Raw genomic sequence first — 6000 nt, forward strand, 5'->3', positions numbered from 1 at the left:
TTGGGATTTGAACCCTGATCTCCAGCTCATTATGCAAATGTGCTAACCACTGAGCCAACCTGGCACAGTGGCTCTGCACAACTGTACAGATTACTGTAACACACCTCTGTCCTCAAGATGACAGGAAGCCTAATTGTCTTTATCATTGTGGCCAACTAGTCTGGACACTGATCAACTCAGGGCCTTCTTTTTGTGTAATTACAAATTCTTACTGTCACACGCTAAAGAAGACTGCGTTCCATAACACAAAAGTGATTATGCTAAAAGTCATATGTGGGAAATGTGTTCACCAGACAGGAACATATTTTGCAAGAGTAACTGTCAATGACAGAACACAGCTATTTGAATTTGTCATTTTATTCTAGGATGGGACTTCTTGCAGGCCTCACAAGCAATCACAGACTCTGGAAGATCAGACCTCCTGACTGACAAAACTACTCCAACAAGCCCACATAACCAAGATCACTCTGGGCAGTTATATGCTGCGGAACAGGTTTATTATCCAACCATCATCAGTGAGAGAAGTTTCAGACATCAATCAAAATGCACAGTTAAACTGTGAAGTTTTTTTTTATCACAAACAGCTATGTAGGGTCTGAGGTGTGGGGTTGATCTGTTATTCTGTGCAACAGATTAATCTGAGATGTACCCTTTACCCTGTGGCTCCTGCAAGATGCAATTTCCACCCCCACACTACTACAGAAGTCAGACAGATGCTCCTAACGTTCTAAAGAGAAATGCCTGAAATACTTTCAGCAATAAATATCTTCTGGAGTCGTCCGCTGTAAGGAAATGACACAAAAATTCACAAAATTTCTTACATAACTAGTGAGATACTTGGGTACTGGAGTAGTGCTATTTAATGTAAGAAAAACATGACACAAAAACAAGGACCCTGTCTACCTGCCAAAAATCCTCTGGACGAAAACACACGGACGAAATCTAAGTCATCATTGCATTAAGTAACATTTTTGCTGAAAAGAGAGAAGGTCCAGCATTGCTGAAAACTATAGAAGCCTTCAATAATGAGGAACTGACAAAAGGAAGATTCCAGTCAACAGAAAAAAACATTGTACAAGAGGAACTATTATCTCATGGTGCAAAAATGATTGCTCATCATCTCATCCAGTCTTCCTTAATTATTTCCATGACACACCAATATCTGGTCATCTGGGATTTGTGAAGACCCTAGACTGAATCAGACATAGGTATCACTGGCCAAGTCTCTACCAAACTGTTAGACACTATGTCAGGCACTGTAAGGAACGCCAATGATGGAAGCACATGCCACAATTACCTCTGAGACAACAAGCCCCAGTCCTACCTGCAGCAGCACCATTCCACCAAACTGGAATCAAACCCTTAGGGACGATATGAAATGGGAATCGATGGATAATAGTCTGTACTACCCAACCCACTATGATATCACCAGAACTGTGCAATTTCAGAAGCTCTGGAAATTGCAAAGTTCCTTGTTCCAGACATTATTCTGAAGCACAGAACATCCCTTGTGATCAGAACTAATCGTGGAAAAGTTTCCCAGTCAAGACTAGTATCAAAGGTAGTTTCATGTTGTGACATCACCCACAGTATTGCGCCTGCCTGCTGTCCACAGGCAAACAGCCTCACAGATGGCTTTAATAAGATGTTGGTAGATATGCTCTCAAAGTACTTTGATGTCAAACAGAGAGAATGGGATACAATACTGAATGTCGGGACATTCGTATACAACACAGTGAAGCAAGACGCTACAGGCTTCACAAAGTTCTATGAAGTAATGAAGTCAAAACAGAAATGGATACACTGTTCTCATTGCAACTGGATGATACTCAAGATGACTATGTGAAACACCTCATCACTAGGACTAATAAAGTAAGGCAAATGACTTACATAGGGACCCTGCATGCCCAGGAGAATGACCAAGAGTACTACAAAGGAAAGTTTTGGCTAGTGAGATACCGTCTGGGAGGATTGGTACAGATTTTTATACCTATGTGGAATGTGGTACAACTGGGAAATATTAATAAACTGCTGCTTTGAGTCCATTGTATCCCTCATCACATATGAAGTCAAGGATTATGAACCTTGATCAAGAGGACTAAAGCGACCTGCCAGGTTTGCCGAGACCGCTAATGCGCTGCTTCCTGGACTCGAGTAGGTGCACCGGCCCCGGATCGGATCTGCCCGCCAGATTAAAGACGAGGGCCGGTGTGCCGGCCAGCCTGGATGTGGTTTTTAGGCGGTTTTCCACATCCCTCTAGGTGAATACCAGGCTGGTCCCCACGTCCCAACTCAGTTACACGACTCACAGACATTTGAAACACATCTGCACTTTTCCATGATTTACACTGGATGCAGACAGATGGGGTACTCTGATTCCGTCAAGGTGGGTATGTGGTGGCAGCAGAAAGGGCATCTGGCCACCCCTTCACAATAACATGCCAAATCCGATTTAACCACGCCAACCCCGCACAGCACACTGGACAAAGGCGCAAGCGATAGCGATAGCCATCAAGAGGACTAAAGCGAAGAGATGTCGTTCATATCCTCCATATGAAGCCCTACTACAGCCCAGATATGCAGATTGATGGCGGGAGGTTCAAAGAAACTGAAAACCAATTTTATGACCACAATACTTCAACAGGAGTGTCTACCTTAGATGCCCATCATAATGAAGATGATGTAACAACATGACCAGAATGAGAGGATTCACCAGTGCCGCCATACAGAGAACAATTGAAAAGATCTAGAGCCAAGGTACTGTAGTCGGTTACAATCAAGACTTCTGAAATAACAGCTTCCTGTCTCTCCAGGAGAGGGATTAATACCACTAGCTCTGTTCGGGCTGTACATAGATGTCAGTAATAAATGTGCTTCCAATTCTAAGTGTTGTACTTCACTGATGACTATGCCTTCAGATCTGGGCTTGGTTGTGGTCGTAGTGTGACAGCTGGCCACGGTGGTCTAGCGGTTCTAGGCGCACAGTCCGGACCGCGCGACTGGTACGGTCGCAGGTTCGAATCCTGCCTCGGGCATGGATGTGTGTGATGTCCTTAGGTTAGTTAGGTTTAAGTAGTTCTAAGTTCTAGGGGACTGATGACCACAGATGTTAAGTCCCATAGTGCTCAGAGCCATTGTTGTAGTGTGACAACAGACTATTTTTTTAGAAGCATTCTTAATGGAGATTGTGTAACAAACATCTTCCTTGTCTTGACGAAAGGCACTGACACAGCAGATCACAATATACTGCTAATATAATAACAATAATATTTTATTGAACATCGAATGATTAGTTGGAGCCTCTACAAATTGCAAAGAAATAAGATGTGTACATGTCATGTGACTGGGGCCTCTCATCGGGTAGACCGTATCCTCCAATTCTGCAGGGCATGTACTAAAACTGCAGACAACATGTCTCCATAATTCTGTCTATAGCAGTAAATAATATAATAGACTCAGGCACCTTTCCAGACAGACAAAAAATAGTCTAAGTAACACTGTTCTTTAAAAAGGGCGACCAATACAAAATTGATAACTACAGAATAATCTCCGTACTTCCTGTTTTATCCAAAATAGATGAAAAAGTAATACACAATTTACGACAGCATAATGAAAAGTAATGCCTCCGAATTTGTTAAGTGAAAATTCATAAAATTGTTTAAATAAAACGTTCTTCATACTTTATGTCTGCATACTCATTTCCCAAAATGGTCACCCTGTCGACAAATGCATTTCTCTCAACGAAAGGCCAGGTTGCTGATACCAATACTGTAGAATGTTTTACTTTGTTGATGGAGTCACAACCTCACCTCTGCTTGCTCTGCTTCAGTACTATCAACGTTGTTAAAGTTGGAAATAAAAATTGTGAAGTTCGTCATATCAGTGATGCTTTATATCTTTGGCATGTAAGACAAGTTGAATGTGTTCTGTGTAAAAGCTGTGTTTTTCATCTCAGTCTTTTATATGTTGGTGTTCGAGTATGAAATGAAACTGTTAGCTAGTCGGAAATAAATAATCTTTTCAGGTTATGGGTCCAGACTATGCATGAAAAGCCGTGAAGTGTTTTTCTCTTGCTCGTGACTTTATAACAAATAACATGAATTTGCCCGTTATTTTTGTGTATCTTCAACGGAAATGGCAGTCAGTGTTGGTGACTGTAAAATACATGTGAACAAGCCCTATGCACCAGAAGACGATGCTGTTGGGAGCATATGCACTGGAAGGCATCGTCACAGTGTCCTGAAGCAGGAGGAGATGCGACCGCGGGAAAAAGGGCGGTACATCATCAGTGCATGAAAGACGATGCAAAAGCAGCTAGTTTATTAGCAAGTGTACTAGGGAAGTCGGTAGCCGAACTTGTTTTAACATGCACTCATGCATGTGAAATTTGGGACAAATTACGTGCGCGGTTCTAGCGTAGCAGTACGCAACGACTGCACATGTTGATAGAGTCATTTTATCGTATTCAACGTGACGACAAAGAGGGTATTAGCACTCACGTTGAGAAACTGCAGAAACTCTGAGTGGACTTGAACGACGAACTGCAGAAGCACGAAGAAAATGTTTTGTCTCAAAGAATCTTAAATGGCCGAATTTTATCCACGCTAGGCAAAGAATACGACAACTTTAAAGGCTTATGGGACACAATTCCGTCTGAAAATCTGAGTGTGAATCTTGTGATTAAAAAATTGTGCACTATTGACTTCTGTGATCAAAGTAAAGTTGATGCAGTTGCATTTGTTGTACGCAGTAGTCGTAAGAAGAAAATTCAGCGAATTAAATGCAACGATAGTGAAAAATCGAAAAAGAATTTGGGACATGCAAAACGAAAATTTCCATGTCATAAATGTGGGTAGGTAGGACATTGGGCAGCAGAGTGTTTAGTGAAAAAGTCAGATAACATTTGCATCAATCAGTCTGAAAAGAATTTTTGGCACACTTTTTGGTGCCTCAGTCAAAAACAGTTTTGAAGTCGACAGTTGGTATTGCGATAGTGGTGCCACAAACCACATCACTGCAAATAAACAATATTTTGTGTCTTTTACAAAATTTGCTGTTCCTGAATAAATTTCAATTGGAAAAAGAGTTGTAAGCACGTTGGCTCATGGACAGGCAACTGAAAATTCAGTTTCATAATTCCACAAAGAATACTGAACTGAGAGAAGTGCTTTATGTTCCTGAAGCAAGTACTCGCTTGTTCTCTGTAAAATCAGCTGCTCGAAAAGGTTTCTGCACAAGACTTGATGACAAAAGTGTCCGCATTGAAGACAAAGTGACTGGTGAAACAATGATGACTGGCCATGTCAATCATGATCTGTATGTTCTTCCACTACGAATGTTTAAACAATTCCAACCAGTTCAAGTGAACTTAGTGACATCGTCAGATACACTGCAAATTTATCACGAGAGATTTGGCCACCAACACAAACAACATGTGAAAAGTGTTTTGAAGAGATCAACATCAATGTGGAAGGGTGCAAAAAAGAATTTTGTGATGGGTGTGCAGTTGGTAAAATGCATAGATTGCCATTCAGGACTCGAATGAATTGACCAGTGGTTACTGGTGAACAAATCAATGCTGATGTAAATGGATCTATGACTATAGAATCTCTTGTAAAAGCTCGTTTCTGTGTGTGTTTTAAAGATGACTTTAGCAAATTTCAAAATATTTTCTTCCTGAAGCAGAAGAGTGAAGTCAGCACTGTCTTGGAACAGTTCTTGAATGAAGCGGAGACGAATGGTCATATTGTTAAACAGTTAAGGTGTGATGGAGGAAAAGAATTTGACAACAAGAAGGTATCAGAATTGCTGGCAGAGGCATCGAGCACTGCATCGCCCCACCTTACACACCACAGCAAAATGGTGTTGCCGAAATAGAAAACCGAACTACTGTGTAATGTGCACATTCTATGTTGAACCCCAGTAAACTGCCAAAAGAACTATGGACAGAAGCATGCAATACTGCTACATACCTTTTGAATTACACTGGGAAGTCCTCTA

This window comes from Schistocerca cancellata, chromosome 4, assembly GCF_023864275.1.
Source record: "Schistocerca cancellata isolate TAMUIC-IGC-003103 chromosome 4, iqSchCanc2.1, whole genome shotgun sequence".
Taxonomy (NCBI): Eukaryota; Metazoa; Arthropoda; class Insecta; order Orthoptera; family Acrididae; genus Schistocerca; species Schistocerca cancellata.